The 19,555-nt window shown below is 40.1% G+C and overlaps 1 protein-coding gene across 1 annotated transcript in view; it reads right to left on the reverse strand.

The window, feature by feature from the left end:
• CEP85 (centrosomal protein 85) overlaps positions 1-11,193 on the reverse strand; it is a 38,787-nt gene extending 27,594 nt beyond the window's left edge. Inside the window, 1 exon segment of the mRNA XM_074305720.1 lies at positions 11,077-11,193. The gene's annotated coding sequence lies outside the window, so the exon portion shown is untranslated.
• Positions 11,194-19,555: the final 8,362 nt, after the last annotated feature.

Below are 19,555 nucleotides of genomic sequence, written 5' to 3' on the forward strand. Positions count from 1 at the left end.
AGCCTTAGTAGAAAATCCTTTTTTTCTTTTAGTCTTTGTTTGTAATCATTACAAAATTATTTGTTTATAAGAAATCTTTAGATCTATAATTTTTTATTGTAAATTTGTGTCAGCTCTTCTAGGGTGGTTAACAATTCCTGCCAAAACTTCTATGTCCCCAGAGTAAGCCTACTTGGATCTCTGAGGTTTAGAGAGTTGTACCTTCAAGGCAGTCTATGTCTTTTATGATCAGAGTCCCTGGGCAATTGGGCTATCCCTTTCTTGAGCATGGTCATACAAGCACTAGTTGGTGATGCTCCCTGAGGCTTTCAAAGTCCTAATCTCAAGGCATTCAGGGGGCTGGCAAGAGCCACTTTTATCTCCTCTGGATACAGACCCTTGCAGGTTATATATTTCTGGATTGTCTCTACTCATGATAGAATTATTTGCCTGTGCCGAAGCAAGTAAGCTATGATGGCATCAGATTAGCTGGCAGTCTCTTTTTCCATTACCCACTGGCTTCTGGCTGATTTTTTGTGTAGTTCTGGGGTAGAAGTCACTATAGTTTTTCACTGAATTCAACCTGTACAAGTTTTAGATTTTTCCTACAATAGCATAAAGCTGAGCAGTCTGCTCCTGCTCAGAAAGTTATCTTTACTAGAAGTTTGATATACAACATGCTTTAAAAAAAATTTTTTAATACATATACTCTTAAGAATAAGGAGCTTAATTGCCAAGACCTTTGAACATCATCTTTCACTCACATTTCAGCACAGTGCACTAATTCTACTACAGATTTCATCTGTCTAAAAGCATTTTATACTCATATACTCATAATTCTATTTGATATACAGATTTGTGACTGATGATGACTTATTTCCTTTAAAGATGTTAATTGCTACCCTTCCACATCTTAATGGATAATCTTCATGAGTTGCAATGGTCCTCTCAACAATCCACCTTATGGCCAACTTTCTGGCATGGGGCTTCAATTTTTAGATGATGGTTACTCAGCTTATTATTGGGAGTGCTTGTACTCAAACTCATTCTAGCTTTGTATGACTTAGTTGAGGTTGGGTTATCTTTCTGTAGCTTTTAAGAGTCAAGTTGCCTGAATGCCATAATCAGGCACCAAGACAGGACTTTAATGGAGGATTACACACTTGCAATATTACACATTTATGTACTTGTTATTGCCTATGTGTATATAGACACACACAATATATATGTCACATATATGTTAAGATTCTTGAAAACAGGAGCCATGTCTTATCTGTGTTCATCCCCTCAGCACTGAGCAGAGAACATTATCATGGTAGGCACTATACCCTTCAGTCCAACATAGTAACAAAGGACAACCAATTAATATGGGATTCCTTTGTGGAAGCTAGAGGTCACAAATAGGAACCCTCATGATCTAGACATAAAGAATGATACTATAAACAGATGAGAAGAACATAGGCTAGTTTACTTTCAGATTTGTGAAAAAGGAAGTTATTTATGACCCAAGAAGAACTAGAGATCATTATTAATCATAAAATAGATAATTTTGATTATACTAAAAAGTTTATGTACAAACAAAACTAATGCAGACAGAATTAGAAGGGAAGCAATAAATGGGAAGACATTTTTTACATCCAAAGAATCTGATAAAGGCCTCATATCCAAAATATATAGAGAATTGACTCAAAATTTATAATAGTTCAAGTCATTCTCCAATTGATAAATGGTCAAAGGTTATGAACAATTTTCAGATGAAGAAATTGAAACCATTTGTAGCCACATGAAAAGGTGTTCCAAATAACTATTGATCAAAAAATGCAAATTAAGACAACTATGAGATAACACTACACACTTGTCAGATTGGCTAAGATGACAGGAAAAGATAATGACGAATGTTGAAGGGGATGTGGGAAAACTGGGACACTAATGCATTGTTGGTGGAGTTGTGAACACATCCAGCCATTCTGGAGAGTGATTTGGAATTATGCCCAAAAAGTTATCAAACTGTGCATAGCCTTTGATCCAGCAGTGCTACTACTGGGCTTATATCCCAAAGAGATCTTAAAGGAGGGAAAGGGACCTAATATGTGCAAGAATATTTGTGGCCACCTTCTTTGTGGTGGCTAGAAACTGGAAATTGAATGGATGCCCATCAATTGGAGAAATGGCTGAATAAATTGTGGTATATGAATGTTATGGAATATTATTGTTCTGTAAGAAATGACCAGGATGCATACAGAGAGGCCTGGAGAGACTTACATCAATTGATGCTGAGTGAAGTGAGCAGGACCAGGACCAGGAGATCATTATACACAACAACAAGATTATACAATGATCAATTCTGATAGATGTGGCTCTCTTCAACAATGAGATGATTCACACCTGTTCTACTTGTACAGTGATGAAGAGAGCCATCTGCACCCAGAGAGAGGACCTCCCAGAGAGAGGGAATAGAGTGGGGAACACAACATGGCATTCTTACTCTCTCTGTTATTTGTGTGCATTTTGTTTTCTTTCTCAGTTTTTTTTTTTTCCTTCTTGATCTGATTTTTCTTGCGCAACAAGATAACTGTATAAATACGTATACATATACTGGATCTAACATATATTTTTTAACATATTTAACATGTATTGGACTACCTGCCAGCTAGGGGAGGGGGTGGGAGGAAGGAAGGGAAAATTTGCAACAAAAAGTTATGCAAGAGTCAATGTTGAAAAAATTACCCATGCATATGCTTTCCAAATAAAAAGCTTAAATTTAAAAAGGACCAAAAAACAAATAAACAAAAAGAAAACCAAATAGGAACCCTGAGGAGCAAATGGAAGAGTTCAGAGGCAACTCAGTCTCTAAGACATAGGCCTCAGAGGAGAAATTAACCCAGAGAAAACAAGCAGCTTATTACAGCTTTAACAATGTACTTTACTGCCCTCTGCAGTTTTCTCCTAATCAATACACCCATTACTTTCAACATCCTCTCTATAGAGATATACCACCACCTATTGAAATTCCAGTTGACTACACTGACAGAAAAAATTGTTAAATTCAGCATCTGGAACAGAGCATTCTGCAGCAGGAGAGCCAAGTCGGCTCTCTTCAACTCCTTTTGGACAAAATCCAGTACTTTTTGTTTAATTGCTATCCTTTTTTTCCCCCTGAGGCTGGAATTAAGTGACTTGTCCAGGGTCACACAGCTAGGAAGTGTTAAGTGTCTGAGGCCAGATTTGAACTCAGGTCCTCCTGCCTTTGGGGCTGGTGCTCTATCCACTTCGCCACCTAGCTGCCTCTATTGCTATCCTTAAATACTGGCATTCTTTAATAAATAGTACAGGCCCTTAACATCTCTTACCTGGACGATTGAGGTGCTTTAAGTCTCTTTCTAAAACACACACCTGACTATGTCAAGCCTCAAACCCATCAAACCACTCTGGTGGCTCCCTATTAACACCAGGATCAAATCATCCACTTTGAATTTAAGGCCTTCCATAGCCCGGCTCCTTCCTACCTTTCCAATATTATTTATTTTATTCCTCCCAAGCTCCCTCTGCAAAATACTTCTTTACACTGGCTGTCCCCAGGCCTAGAATGTTTTTTCTCCTCACCTGCCCCTTCTAGGTTCTTTGGTTCCCTTCATTCACTTTCCACAGGCAGCCTTTCCAAGTTCCTTGTGGATGTTCCCTTCTCCCTTCCCCCTGAAATTACCTTTCATTTAGACAATTGTGACTGTTCTTAGTCTCCCTTGGCTATCATGTCTGCTAACTCTTGAGTGCTCCCCAAGCTTCTGTGGTGGGCCTTCTTGCCCTCTGTATACTCTTGGTAAGCTCATTGGTTTCCATAGGTTTAGCTACCTCTCTCTATGCAGGTGACCCCCAGATCTACATAGTCAGTCCTCTCTTTCTCTCTGAAGTTCAGTCCAGTATATCTCACATTTTTAATTCCTACACTTCTAACTAGATATTTCTAATTTGATGTCCCAGAGACAATCTTCAGATTGCTCAGGTAGACAAGGCAGCTGCCACCAGATTGCTGAGCCTGGAGTTGGGAAGAACTGAGTTCAAAACCAGCCTCAGATATTTGCCGTGTGATCCAGAGCAAGTTTTCTCAAATGTAAAATGGGGATAAGAATAGCACCTAAAATATGTGGAAAAACTGGGATACTAATGCATTGTTGGTGGAGTAATGATATAATCCAACCATTCTGGAGAGCAGTTTGGAACTATGCCCAAAGGCCTATAAAACTGTGCATTCTCTTTGACCCAGCAGTGCCAACATTGGGTCTGTATCCCAAAGAGATTATAAAGGAGGGGAAAAGACCCACATGTGCAAAAATGTTTGTAGTAGCTCTTTTAGTGGTGGCAAATAATTGGAAAATGAGTAGATGCCCATCAATTGGGTTGTGATACAAAGGTAATGGAATATCATTGTTCTTTAAAAAATGATATACAAGCTGATTTTAGAAAGGCCTGGAAAAATGATGCTGAGTGAAACAAAGAGAACCAGGAATACAATGTACACAGTAACAGCAAGATTGTGTGAAGATCAATTATGAAAGAGTAGGTTCCTTCTCAGTGGTTCAGTGACCCAAAGCAATCTCAGTAGATTTTGGACAGAAAATGCCATATGCATCCAGAAAGAACTATGGAGACTGATATAAATCAACACATGCTTTGTTCACTCCTACTTTGTTTCCCCCCCTCCTGTGTTTTTTGCCCTTTTGTTCTAATTTCTTTCTCAACATGATTCATAAATATGTATTCAAAATGTTTATATGTAAAACCAGAAAAAAATTTAAATAAAGAAAAAGAACAGTACCTACACCTCAAAGGTGTATTGGGACAAATGACATAATATTTGTAAAGCACTTACACAGTGTCTGGTACACAGTAGGTACTATGTAAATGTTGATTCCAGTCTCCTCCCTTTAACAGGTCTAAAACTGAATCATTATCCTTCTTCTAAACATTCTCCCTTCTAAACTTTGATATTTTTGTCAAAGACATTCTTATCCCATCCTTCCTGTGTCTTAGATTTGTAATGTTTTCATTACCTTAGACTCCTCCCTTTTCCTCATCCTTCATTTACAATGGGGCAGCAAGATTAGCAGCAGTGCCAGACTTGGAGTCAGGAAGAGTCATCTCCCCATGTTCAAATCTGGCCTCAAACACTAGCTATGTGACTCTGGACAAGTTTCTTAATCCTATTTGCCTTAGTTTCTGAATCTGTAAAATGAGCTGGAAAAAATGACCAATTACTCCATTATCTTTGCCAAGAAAACTCCAAATGGGGCCACAAAGAATCAGACAGAGGTAACTGAAATGACTGAACTACAGATAAGCAGCTGCCAAATATTTCCATTTCTACCTTCATAACTTCCCACATATTCAAACTCTTGTCTCCACTTACCCAGCTACCATCATAATTCATTCCCCATTATAGCTCATCTAGATTATTACAATTATCTGCTTAGTCTCTTTTCTTCAGGTCTCTCACTACTCAAACCCCTTCTATGGTTGTCAAAGTAATTATCTTTAAGCACAAACCTAATCACGTGACTCATTTACTTAACCAACTTCTGTGACTCCTAATGCCTCTAGAAAGACAGAAACTTTAGCTTTTAAAGTTCTAGACAATCAGGGGCAGCTAGGTGGTATAGTGGACAGAGCACCAGCCCTGAAGTTCAAATCTAGTCCCAAACACTTAACACCTCTCAATGTATGACCTTGGGCAAGTCACTTAACCCCAACTGCCTCAGAAAAAAAAAAAAAAAAGGTTCTAGACAATCTAGCTCCAAATGAACAATTTATTCTCCTCCCTCACTTTACAACCCTGCTGAACTTGCTTTCTCTATTAACTTGACAAGGTTCCTTCTTTTATCTCTATGCCTTTGCACTGGCTGCCCAAATGCCTGGCCCCTTTCTTTCTTTAAGATGCAGTTCAGACACTATCCTCTCTGCATGAAGCCTTTCTTGCTCCATCCCCACCTCCCATCCTCTGCCAGCAATTAATTGCAAGTATCCACTCCTCCCTCACACAGTGCCTTTATTTAACTACTCAGATTCAGGCAGTTTATAGACCCCAAGGTCATTCCTCTTCCTTCCTCAATGAATTTGATACCTGGCTCACTAATTTTTTTTCTCTTCCCCAAATTCTCTTCTAATACTAGGAGACTTCAGTTCTCTCAAACCATTCACTTCCCATGAGCTCCATGGAAGTTCCCATTCTAACTCTCCATCTCAGCCACACACAAAGATCTTGTCATCACACCTTCCCCATTCAAGAATTCCAAAAACCCCTTAAACAAACAAAACCTATCAGCTTTCCACTAATCTCTCTACTTTCCTTTACAAAATCCTACTCTTTGTTCACACTGTGACCTCTCAAGTCTTTCCCAAGCCATCTGCCCAGCATTAGCCATTCTCTTCTCTAGTCCACATCTTGGTCCCTTGGTGAAACAAGTCAACTGCACACTGTCTCCCTTTCTTGAATCCCTAGAAGCCTTATAATTTTGCCTTCCTGATTATGCCCCACCACCAAGGCTCATCCTTGAATCTCTCCCATCATATGCTGCCTTTGCTCCTATACACATGCCACTTAAAGGAGTAAAATCACACTACTGTTCTGCCTGGGCCCATTACAAAATTAGGCTGAACAATCTCATCTGGGTCCTTACTGTCCTACCAAACCTCCTTTATCAGCTCTCTATCCCTCTTCTTTGAGAAATCTAAATTAGTACATTCATTATACACATCATCTTGATAATTCTAAAAATCACAATAATGTTTTCTCAATGCCTTCTAAACCTTTTCATTCTTCCTCAGACCAGTCATGGTTCCTCCTCCCCACAACACCGAGAACTTTGTCTCTTATTTTACAGAAAACATTCAGGCCATGTACTGTGAACTCCCTCTTCCTCATTATCACTCAGATGCTTGTTCGACTCTTTCCTGCCTCACTCTTGGCTCACATGAAGTGACCTTACTCCTTACTCCTAACCCCTCTACCTGCTCAGCAACCCCATTCCATTCTATCACCCACACATTGCCCTCTGTTATCCCCAGTTTATCACTTCTTTTCTTTAAATAATATGGTTTTTCTAAATATATGCAAAAAGATAGTTTTCAACATTCACATTTGCAAATCTTGTGTTCCAAATTTTTCTCCCTCTTCTTCTCCCTGCCCCCCCAAGACAGCAAGCAATGATATAGGTTAAGGTTAAAACATGTGCAATTCTTCTAAACATATTTCCATATTCTCATAATGTGCAAGAAAAATCAGATCAAAAGGGAAAAAATACAAGAAAAAAAAAACAACAAACAAAAAAGAACAACAACTAAAAAATACTATCCTTTGATCCACATTGGGCCTTCAAAGTTCTCTCTCTGGATGTGGATGACACTTTCCATCAAAAATCTATTGAAATTTCCTTGAAATCATCTCTTTATTGAAAAGAGCCAAATCATCACAGTTGATCATTACATAATTGTACTATTACTATGTACTATATTTTCCTGGTTCTGCTCACTTCACTTAAAATCAGTTCATGTCTTTCCAGACTTTTCTGAAAATCAGCCTGCCTTTTTTTAATCACTTATTTTCAATCTGTCTGTCTACTGGATCATTCTCTACTATTGACAAGTTTTATACCCCTATCTCTTATCATCCTATCTTCTGTCCTTTGTAGCTAAACTCCCACGATGTCCACTTCCTCTCCTTTCACTCTCTCTTTTCAATTTATTTTCTGATCTTATTATTCCACTGAAAATACTCTCTCGAAAGTTACTAATACTCTCTCATTTGCTAAATCCAATAGCTTTTTCTCAATTCTCATTCTCCTTGACCTCTCTGCAGTCTGACAAAGTTGCTCCCCTCTCTTAAAATACTCTTTTATCAGGATACCACTCTCTCCCAGTTCTCCTATCTATTTGACCACCACTCCTTCCCAGTCTCCTCTGCTGAATCTTCATCCAGGTATCCCTTAGAATTCTGTCCTGGGACCTCTTTTCTTCTCCCTCTCTACTACATCATTGGTGATTTCATCAGTTCCTATGTACCTTATTGCCATTTTCTTGCTGATGATTTCTCAAAATCTATCTACTATGTGCTAATGTCTCTAAAGACATTCAATGTCTCATTTCCAACTGTCTTTCAAACATCTCAAACTATAAGAGTTATCTTTTTGTATCCCTAGCACTTGGCACAGTACCTGGAACATAGTAAGTACTTAATGTTTATTAATTGTATATATTCACATGTATTTATTAACTGTACTTATGTTGTATGTTTTCCTATATACTCATTTTCGCCCTCATTAGAATGTAAGGTGTGAATGAAAATGATTTCATTCTTTGTACTTGTGTCCCTAGCACATAGTAAATAATAAATATTGATTCTTTCTTAAATTTCATCACAAAAGATAGATTTTCCACAGGTTTTAAGTAATAGGTCTGAAAGCCCTAAGTATTAGCAGAATTCCACATAGACTATATCAGACTGCATTAGATCGAGTAGGAAGTTCCTCCCAGATTAAGGGCTTCTCCTTATGTTAGGATGCAAGGTCATCCTAATTAGTGATAGCTTCTAAACACTTCTATAGACTCACCAAACCCTTTGAAGTCAGGGCCCAACTTTGCTCTTGTATCTGTAATGTGTAGCACAATGTTTTCCACAAAGTAGATCCTTAAATAAATGCTCTTTAGTTCATTTAAGGACCAGGCAGTCTGCAGGGAAAACAGCTTTAGACCAGATGAGATAGGATCACCAGAAACAATGCTATATCTTTGTAAATAACAATTGAGCTTTGCAATGAGTTTGTTCTAGGTTGCTTTTCCTATTCATCGTTTAATACAAGTTATTTTCTTTAATTCAACTTCTCAAGTAGTCAAAGGAGAAAAAAGAGTTTTCCTTCCTTATGAGGTTGAGATTTGGAGAGACCCAGGTCATAATAACTCATGTTTCTAAGTACTTTGGAGTTTACAAAGCACTTTCTTTGCAACAACTTTGTGAAATATGTTCAACATGTCCAAAACTGAATTCATTATCTTTTTTCTCCGAATGCTTCCCTCTTCCCAACTTTTCTAATACTATTTTGGACACTACTATCCTCTCACCTGGATGATGTGAAACCTAGAGTCGCTCTTGACTCAGCAATCACTGAAAAAAACCCTCATCTATCTGCTGTCAAGCTCACCTTTATAAGTCTCTCGAGTCTTCTCTGCTATGACGCTGTCACCACTTGGTGCAGGCCATCTCAAGTCTAGACCACTCCGAGAGCTGCTGGATGGTCTCTTGCCTCCATTTCCCCCCATCCTCCATTCGGCTATTCTTCCTAACATTGGAAAGATTAAACTATGTAGCTGCCCTTAACTCCCAGCGTCAGCTATGAAGTCCTGACTGGCTTTTAAGGACCTCCACCACCTGGCCTCTTCCTGCATTCCCAGCCTTTTACATCTCCCTCCCTAGCACTACGCTGCGATCCGGTGACTGGCCGCCTCTATTCCTCCACCAAGTTCTCCCTCCCGGTACTTTTTCTCCGCTCGCCTCCATACCTGCCACTCTCTTCCTCCTTAATTCCACAAGCTTCTCTGATTTCCCTCAGGCCCCAGCTAAAGCCGTTCCCGAACCTCCCGACCGCCGGTGCCTTCCCGCTTACAGCTGCCTCTGGATCTCATTCACGCATAGAAGTTTACAGGGTTTCCCCGCTTCGGCCGAGGGCGCCTAGAAAGCAGGGCCTGGTTTTCTAACACACGCCCCTGGCACCTGGCAGGTGAGCGATGAATGACTGACTGCGGACTCCAAATAAGTAGTACAAGGACTACTAACTATCTTCATTCGGGATCACACAACTAAGGAAAGCCGAATCAAATTCTAAACCACCCGGAGGCTCAACTTAGAACTCGAATATTCCATTATTAGTAGGGCTCCCTCCAGCTTTAAGCGTCTATGCGCCCGAGCCCATCAGAGGAAACAGTGGCAATTAACCCCTCGTGATCCAAGGAAGGTGAGGAATCTGTGGGACAATAAAAGTTCTGGGGAAGCGGGTTCGGAGGTTCCTGCTAATTCCTCCTACCCAGACCAAACCCGGGACGCGGATCGGAGCCCCGCCCCCTGGAGTGGCGATCTCCGGGTAACGCAGCCTCGGCAGCTGCCGGGAGACCCGCGCCGCAGACAGACGGGGATTTAGAGGGAGACACAAGCGGTCAGGACCAGCAGCAGAAGGAATTTCACACTTTCACGACATCTTCAACATCCTGACTATTCACAAACCGCTCCCACATCCACCCCAACACTACCTCTCCCCAAAGTAAGTTTGGAGCTACACGAGACCGGTGAAGGGAGTAAGGGGCGGGGCTTCGGGTCTGTCCTTCACTTAAGCGGTCCCTTCATCCTCCCGCACGTCCCATTCCCCTTCTCCTAGCACGGGAGCTCCTTCCTGGCATCCAGCAAGGGAGCCCCCACACCGCCGGCACCGAACAAAGGTTAATGAAAGAATTAGCGCCCAAGACTCAGGAGAACAGAGAAGCAAACGAGAAGTCGCTCCAGGCGCAGGGCCAATTCCGGGCGAAGGAAAACGAGCGATGGGGGAGAGGGGAGGAGGGCACCGAGAACCCAACCTTCAGAAGCAGACGGGGGGGCAGGGACCTCCTACTCATTGGGGGTCAACTTGCATTATACTGAGGGGGAGCCAAGAGGGAGAGACACGGCATTGGAGGGGGGCGGCAAAAACGGAATAAAGTAGGCCAGAACTCCTAATTCAGGCGACTTGGCACTACTCCGGGCCTCAGTTTCCCTGACTGAAAAAAGGTGGGGGAGGGGGGTTGAAGTCAGACGATCCTTAACCTCAGGCAGTTTAAGCTGAGCCATCAGGCTTTCTCTTAGGGAGGTTGGCAGAGCTCGGAATTTGGGTGGGAAGGGGGCCGGTGCCACCAAAAGGGAGAAAACATTTGGTGGCGTTCCCGGCTCTGCGCATGCGCCCGGTCTTTCGCCCTCCTCCCGGCTCCAGGGGGTTCCAAGGGACCCGCGGTTTAGTCAAGGACAGGGAAGGAGGTTGAGAGGAGTCAGTTCTGAGGGAGACACCCCCTCTAAGGAAGGGCACTCACCCAGAGTCCGGAAAGGAGTAGCTCCAGTACGGGGGAGAGACAGACAGACTCTCTCCGAGAGACGCCGCGTTCTCCACTCCAACGGCCGTTACAGCTCCACGAGACCGCGCCTCGGAGAGTGCGCGCCGCCCCCGCCCCGCCCCTCTCAGCTAGCCTCCGGCCAATAGGAAGACGGGAGCTTCTCTTTCGCCCCGCCCCGTTCGCGGCTCTCTCCGCTTGGCTGCGGGAGGAGGGTCGGGCGGGGGAGAAAACAAACGCTTTTTCCTCAAGCTGGCCCTAACGGCTTCTCGTAGCAGATGAGTTTTCCCCGGCTTGCCCTGGATGCCCATTAGATGGTTTGAGATTCAGAGCAGAATTAGCGACGAGTACAGACTATAATCCTAATAGTAATTATAACGTCCAATTAATAAAGCCCTTTAAAATTCTCCCCACCCTGTTAGAGCAAATATCGGCCCAAATTTATAACTAACGACTTTGAGGATTAGTGTCTGCATTTGGACCCTCGCCCGGCTGCGGGCTTGCGTTTCACAGATGCAGAGCGCCCCGGGAGCGAGCCGCTGTTCTTATTCCCGCTGTGGGGTTCAACCGAGGCCTGCTCGTCCTGAGCCCTGATAGCACCCAGACCTCTGTCCCCCACGCGCGCTCACTGTTTCCATGGCACCATCCCGCCCTCCGCCATCCCCTTTTCCTTTTGTTTTCCGTCTTTCCCAACATCAAAGTCTTCTCCAACGAGACCCGTCTTCCCATCACGTGACCAGGGTGTTCACGCTCCAGCTCTCCTATTTGATCTCCCAATGAATTAATTTCTCTAAATATTGAATTCATTTATTTAAATATTGACCGCTTTGATCTTGCTGTCCAAGGGACTTCCCAAAGTCTCCAACAACACTTTTGACTTGCGATGCTCAGCTTTTTTTTATATCCAAGCCCCGCAGCCACACATTGCTACTGGAAAGCACGCAGCCTAGACCTCGCGGCATTTGTCTGGCGAGGGGCGTCTCTGCTGGGCAGTATCTGTCTAGATCTGCCATAACTTTCCCTCAGGGACGCAAACCTCTTTTAACGTCGTGGCTGCGGTTACCGTCCAAGAATGTAAAGTCCGGCGCGGCTTCCCTTTCTTCTATCTGTTGGGAAGTGACGGAGCCAGGCACCAAGAGCCTTAGGTTTTTAATGTTGTTGTCGGTAAGCTTCAAATCAGCGTTAACACTCTCCTCCTCCCTTCACCTGGATTCTCCTTCACTTTGCGCCACCAAAGTGGAATCATCTGAGACTGATGATATTCCTCCCCTGGACCTAGTGTGGCTCTCCGCACTTCAGCCTGCGCCGAGGCAGGAGATTTGCCTACTATCACCGAGCTAATGAAGAAGACAAAAAAGAGGGACGTCTGTTGGGAGGATTGCGGGAGTGTGTTAATGCGCCATCCTCTCGCTGTTCTGCAAAGCAAGAGCTGGTAATTGTGCCCACCCTCACTAATAGACCTAAAGAGATCAAAGAAAAGGCCCATACATACCAAAACATTTTGTAGTAGGTTTTTTATTTTGTTTTTGTTTTTGTTTTAGTGACAAAGAACTAGAAACTATGAGTATCGACATCACTGGCATAAGAATGTAATGGCCTCGGGGATAAAGCCTTGAACTTGAAAGCCGAATTCAATCTGGCCCCAGACGCTCAGCCAATCACCTGTCTGAACTTCCTCATCTGTGAAATGGGGATGACTTCCCAGGGTGGTGGTGAGGGTCAAAATCATCACTTATGTAAAGCGCATACATGTTAGCCGTTATTAACTACTAATATTGTACCACAAGAAATGATGGAAGGGACCGTTTTCAGGAAATAAAACCAGGAATACTTGGATGAACGGATGAAGAATGAAGTGAGCAGACCCAAGAACAATTTCTAAGGCCACATTATAAAGATACTTTGGGAAAACCTTATGGTCATTGCATATTCCCACTGATTCTCCTCTGCTCCAATGACTTCAGTACTTATATGACATGCGTTAAGGGGCCCGGTTACCATTCTGCGGTTCACCGCTCTCTACCAGTGTCCTTTCTGCAGTGTAGGAACTAAATTCAATGAGCTCAGCACAGAATGATTACTTAGTGTCTCTCTTAGCCCACCCCAAGATTGCATTTGCAGCCGATTCCTATGGGACTCATAATCCACTAAAAACCTTAGGTCGATAATTGGTATCTAATCATACCTCTGCCCATCTTGTAATTGTGAAGTTGATATTCTAACCTAAATGTAAAAATTCATATTACTAAATTTCATCTTCCTAGAATTTAAACCATGGAGCTAACCTGTTAAGTTTTTGGATTCTGACATCGTGTTAGTTGTTTATCTCAGGTTTGTAAGACTTGCGGAGTTGAAAGGTATAACAATTATGCCTAGGTCCTGGAGCACTCCAGCAAAAGCTTCTCCAGATTGACTCCTTAATGCTTATTTTTTGGTACCACTCATTCCATCCCACTCAATGGAATAAAATGAGAGATTTTTGTTAAGTACCTTTCTGAAATCTAGGCAAATGATATTGTTTGTTGCTGTTGTTTTTTTACTTTAAAAGTACTTTACTATGGTAGAAACTAGGCATGGACCCACATTTAACATCACATACTAAGATTAGATCAAAATGGGTCCAAGATTTAGGCATAAAATCATAAATAAATTAGAGGAACAGAGAATAGTCTACCTCTCAGATTTGTGGAGGAGGAAGGAATTTATGACCAGAGGAGAACTAGAGATCATTATTGATCACAAAATAGAAAAATTTGATTACACCAAATTAAAAAGTTTCTGCACAAACAAAAGGAATGCAAACAAGATTAGAAGGGAAGTAACAAATTGGGAAAACATTTTTACAGTTAAAGGTTCTGACAAAGGTCTCATCTCCAAAATATACAGAGAATTGACTTTAATTTATAAGAAATCAAGCCATTCTCCAATTGATAAATGGTCAAAGGATATGAACAGACAATTCTCAGATGATGAAATTGAAACTATTTCCACTCATATGAAAGAGTGTTCCAAATCACTACTGATCAGGGAAATGCAAATTAAGACAACTCTGAGATACCACCACACACCTGTCAGATTGGCTAAGATGACAGGAACAAATAATGATGAATGTTGGAGGGGCTGTGGGAAAACTGGGACACTGATGCATTGTTGGTGGAGTTGTGAAAGAATCTAGCCATTCTGGAGAGCAATTTGGAACTATGCCCAAAAAGTTATCAAAATGTGCATACCCTTTGACCCAGCATTGCTGTTATTGGGCTTATATCCCAAAGAAATACTAAAGAGCGGAAAGGGACCTGTATGTGCCAAAATGTTTGTGGCAGCCCTTTTCGTAGTGGCTAGAAACTGGAAAATGAACGGATGCCCATCAACTGGAGAATGGTTGGATAAATTATGCTATATGAATGTTATGGAATAGTATTGCTCTGTAAGAAATGACCAGCAGGAGGAATACAGAGAGGTTTGGAGAGATTTACATGAACTGATGCTGAGTGAAACGAGCAAAACCAGGAGATCATTATACACTTCAACAATGATACTGTATGAGGATGTATTCTGATGGAAGTGGATATCTTCAACATAAAGAAGAGCTAATCCAATTCCCATTGATCAAGGATGGACAGAATCAGCTACACCCAGAGAAGAAACACTGGGAAATGAGTTAAACTGTGAGCATTTTTTTTGTTTTTCTTCCCAGATTATTTTTGCCTTCTGAATACAATTCTTTGCAACAACAACAACAACAAAATTCGGTTCTGCACATATATATTGTACCAAGCATATACTATAAGATATTTAATGGGAATGCCTGCCATCTAGGGCAGGGGGTGGAGGGAAGGAGGGGAAAAATTTGGAACAGAAGTGAGTACAAGGGATAATGACATAAAAAAAAAAATTACCTATGCATATGTACTGTCAAAGAAAATGTTATAATTATAAAAATTAATAAAAAAGTACTTTATTAAACACTTCACGTTTCCTAATAGATCATGAAAAAGACTAAATAAATAAATAAATAAATATTTGACTTTTTGGTCTACTTATTAGAAAATAGAGATTATCTCTTCACAGTTCAGAGAGAAAATAATGTTAGTGATTTTTCAGGAGGATCCAGATAGAATTCTCAATACTACACCAAAAAAATATATCAGCAAATGATATCTTCCGCATTTTGCTGATTTTTTTATCTTGGAATTGTGTAAAAAAACATGTTTAGCATATATTGGATTGCTTGCTGTTTTAAGGAGTGGGGTGTGAGTGTAAACTGTTTGCATTTTTGTTTTTTTCCCCAGGTTATTTTTACCTTCCTAATCTAATTCTTCCTTTGCAACAACAACAACAACAACAAAATTCAGTTCTGCACATATATATTGTACCTAGGATATACTATAACATTTAATATGTATGGGAATTCCTGCCATCTAGGGGAGGGGGTGGAGGGAAGGAGGGGAAAAATTCGGAACAGAAGGGAGTACAAGGGATAATGATTTAAAAAAAAATTACCTATGCCTATGTACTGTCAAAAAAAACTTATAAAATTAATAAAAAATAAATAAATAGGAGGGGGTGGAAGGGAGGGAGAAAGGGAGAAAAACTTGGAACACAGGGTTTTGCAAAGTTGAAAGTTGAAACTACCTTTGCATATATTTTGAGAAAAACTATTATTTTTTAAAAATTAAAAAGAAAAGAATTTTGTAAAAAAAGAAGAATTTCAGTTTGTCTGAACCTATTTTAGTTAGCATGACCTATTTTTGATGATGTTATCCTGCTTCTTTGGAACCACTGTGGTCACAAACCATCTCCTTAATAATATGTTTCTCCAGAACAGATTCAAGTTCACTAGCCTAGAGTTTTCAGACTCTACTTTTCCATTTGAAAAAAAAAAAATTAGGATAATAATTTTTTTCCAATTCGGTGGCAAACAAGATTCTCTTATTCTCCACAAACTTTTAAAAGTCATTGAAAGTCAGTCAGCTATTTAGTCAACAAGATTTTTATTAAGCACCTGCTTATGGGCCAGTTATGTTTATAAATGCTAATGAAAACTCGTATTTTTATTGGCACTTTTAAACAGCTTTAACTCCTTATGAACTGGAATGCTCTTGAGATTCTTACAGGATCACTCTGTGCCTCCAAATTCAGTCTTCATCTCCTGTTCTTGCTTCCATTTTCTCTTAGTGTGTTTTTAAGATAGGGCAATCATTTCATCTTGCCTCCAGATGGGTCTCTTTTTCTTATCAGAGTTGTCAGATTTGTTTACTTTTGCTTCTGGAAAATTGCATTCTTAAGAGCTTCCTATCTCTGCCTTGCTAACTTTAGCCGTAGAATTTTAGTCCATGGGAACCTCCTTATCCTTTTTCTGAATGCTTTGAAATCGCTTCCAAAATTTGTGGTTCAAACGAGCCTATGACATTTTCCTCTTTCCTTATCTTGACTACTGTTGAAATAACCATTCCTTGCCAACATTCCCATATTTATTTTAGCTACAGCTCTCCTTTGGTGGTGAAAATCAGGTCCAGAATAGAAATTCCCCTTGCTGCTTTTTTTTTTTTTAAGTATTATCATTAAGACAAGTCAAAAAGTTAAGTCTGCATTGTCTAAGTCTCTCATCATCACTGTGACATGCCTCCATTTGAAATATGATGTGTCTAAAACTTCATGTATTTCTTCTGGCTCGGTGGTCTATAACATACGCCAATGACAATATCCTTCCTATTTCTGCCTTGATTAATAATAAAGCTAATGTTAGCTAACATTTATATCAAGCTTCTGATGTATAGACACTGTACTAAGTATTTTACAATTATTTCCTCATTTGATTTTCTGGAAAGCAATGATAAAATAGAATAAAGACATCATTTACATAGCATCTACTATGTGCCAGGAACTTTTACTAAGGGTTTTGCAATTATTATCTCATTTAATCTTCTAAACAACCCAGAGTGGTCTTATTATCCCCATTTTATAGATGAGGAAACTGAGGTGAACAGAAGCTAAGTGACTTCTCCAAGGTCACACAGTTAGTAAATGCCATTGAGACCAGATTTGAAATTAGGTCTTTTTCATTCTGGTTCTTAGCCTTATTTTTAATAAATCTTCTTAATAGATGCTGCTGTTATGTTTCCCTCCACCCCTTTATAATCTGATTCTATTAATCAACAACTAGCAAGGACCAGGGGCCATGTATGACCTCTTCCTCCTCAGCAGCCATAATTGCACTAAAGACTTTGGAAAGAAAGTTCTTAGCATACCTCAGTTAATAATCTCCAATTTAGCCTGTCTATAGCTTGAATATATGTAGCTCTTTGCATGTTTTCTCTCCCATTAGACTGTAAGTTTCTTGAGAATAAGGACTAATTTTGTTTTTCTTTGTATCCTCAGCTCTTAGCTTAGCATCTAAAAGTTAATAGGTGCTTAATAAATGTTTATTGACCGACTGTCCATCTTTTCCACTTATCAACTTTAATAATAATTGCTAGCATTTATATAGTACTTACTATTTGCCAGGAACTATGGTAAGTACTTTATTTACAATTATTATCTCATTTGATCCTTACAACAACTCTCAGAGATGGGTACTATGATTATCCCCATTTTACAGATGGGGAAACTAAAGCAAATAAAAGTGGCTTGCCCAGGGTTACACAGGTCTGAAGTCACGTTTGAACTCAGGTCTTTCTGACTCTAAGCCTGGCACACCATTCACTGGGTCACCTCACTTAAACACCTTCTGATGACATTTGCACAAGTTAAGGCAAACAGATCATTTAGAATCAGACTCAGCATTTTTAATGTTGGGCAGAGTAGATAAAGATAGAAATAATAAGTGGTATGTAACAGCTGAAATTCTCTGAAGTTTCAGGTGAATTATGGGTTCTTAATTTGATGTACCTCTTACAGCTCTATTGCTAAGAATTATGATCCTAGCTGGTTTTTACCACATGAATTAGTTATTGGAAAAACAAATTTAGGAAGTTGCACTAAATTGTATTAAGTCTTTTTACTGGCAGATTTTAGCAAAATTACTTAGGGTTCTGTGCAAGTGACTTGGAGCCAAAGCAGCAAATTTACTTAGGAGAAACCCCCTTTACAACTGCCCTCTACTTCAGAATGTCCAAAAAAGCTTTTTCCAAGGGACCACATGACTCCTTGAGACAGCTGGGACTCAAGATGAAATATGCTAATTATAAGGACATTGGGAATGGGTTATTAGGATACAAGGAAATGATGTTCTTTAATAGCAATGATCATCATTATTTTACTTTGGCTTTTTGTTTCTAGTGTTTGCTGGGTTTTCTTGGTTACCTTAGTTACATGTAAATCTCCCTGAACCCTCCAAATAGTTTGAAATTCTCACTTGAACTTGAGAAGTTGGCTCACAGGGGGCAGCTAGGTGGCGCAGTGGATAGAGCACTAGTTCTGAATTCAGGAGGACCAGAGTTCAAATCTGGTCTCAGACACTTAACACTTCCTAGCTGTGTGACCCTGGGCAAGTCACTTAACCCCAGCCTCAGGAAAAAAAAGAGAGAGAGAGAAGTTGGCTCACAATGAGTCCATCTCCTTTCTCTAGATTGAGGTAGGTTCTGTAACTCAAAGGACTTCACCAAATATATCTAGATAGATAGATATAGATATGTGTGTGTGTATTTAGATATTTTTACTACAACTCAGGGAAGGACTTGTGCTATGATTAATCAATGTTGCTGTTTTTGCTTTAACCTGTTAGAAGAAATTACTAGAAGCCTACATAAGATTTAATGAATTATAGCAGAAATACAACTACTTTCCCCAGATGACCTCTAGTGAAATCCCTCTTCTTGAGTCACTTGGCTATAGGAAAATGGCCTGCTAGCCATTCTTGATACATGGGCTCTTATTGCCCTGTTTAATTTTTTTTTTTTTTTAGATTTTGCAATAGTTGCAATGCTAAAATCTGTTCTAGACTATTCACAGAAAAGCTTTTGGAAATATGCATTGCTGATAATAACTATGTTAAAAAATCTTATAGAATTACTTACAGATAAATGATCCATAGCAGATATATTTACCATTAATCAAAGGGGGAAATTGAGAAGATTAAATTGATTCTATTTGGTATCATTGAAAAGACTTTGTATAATTTCATAGATCATCTTTATATAGATTCAGAAGTTCTACTCTAAGTTAAAAAGTTCAATTTCCCTATAAATCACTTTAATTAAAACATAACCACTATCTCTGTGCCACTAACTGTCCTCGTACAATCAAAAGAAATCTTACCTATATTTTATTAGTTATCCTTGCAGATGGACTATATCGATCAGAATTTCTTTAATAAAATGGGAGAAGGGGTTATTCTAGCTCCACATTCCCAATTTCCAGCCAATCATATTGTTTCCCACATTTCTGATGCTTCTGACTTTGTAATCAGTCATATTGTCTACCACATCTAAGATGTTTTTAACTCTGTAACCAATAATAT

Source organism: Sminthopsis crassicaudata, chromosome 3, assembly GCF_048593235.1.
Source record: "Sminthopsis crassicaudata isolate SCR6 chromosome 3, ASM4859323v1, whole genome shotgun sequence".
In the NCBI taxonomy this organism is placed as follows: Eukaryota; Metazoa; Chordata; class Mammalia; order Dasyuromorphia; family Dasyuridae; genus Sminthopsis; species Sminthopsis crassicaudata.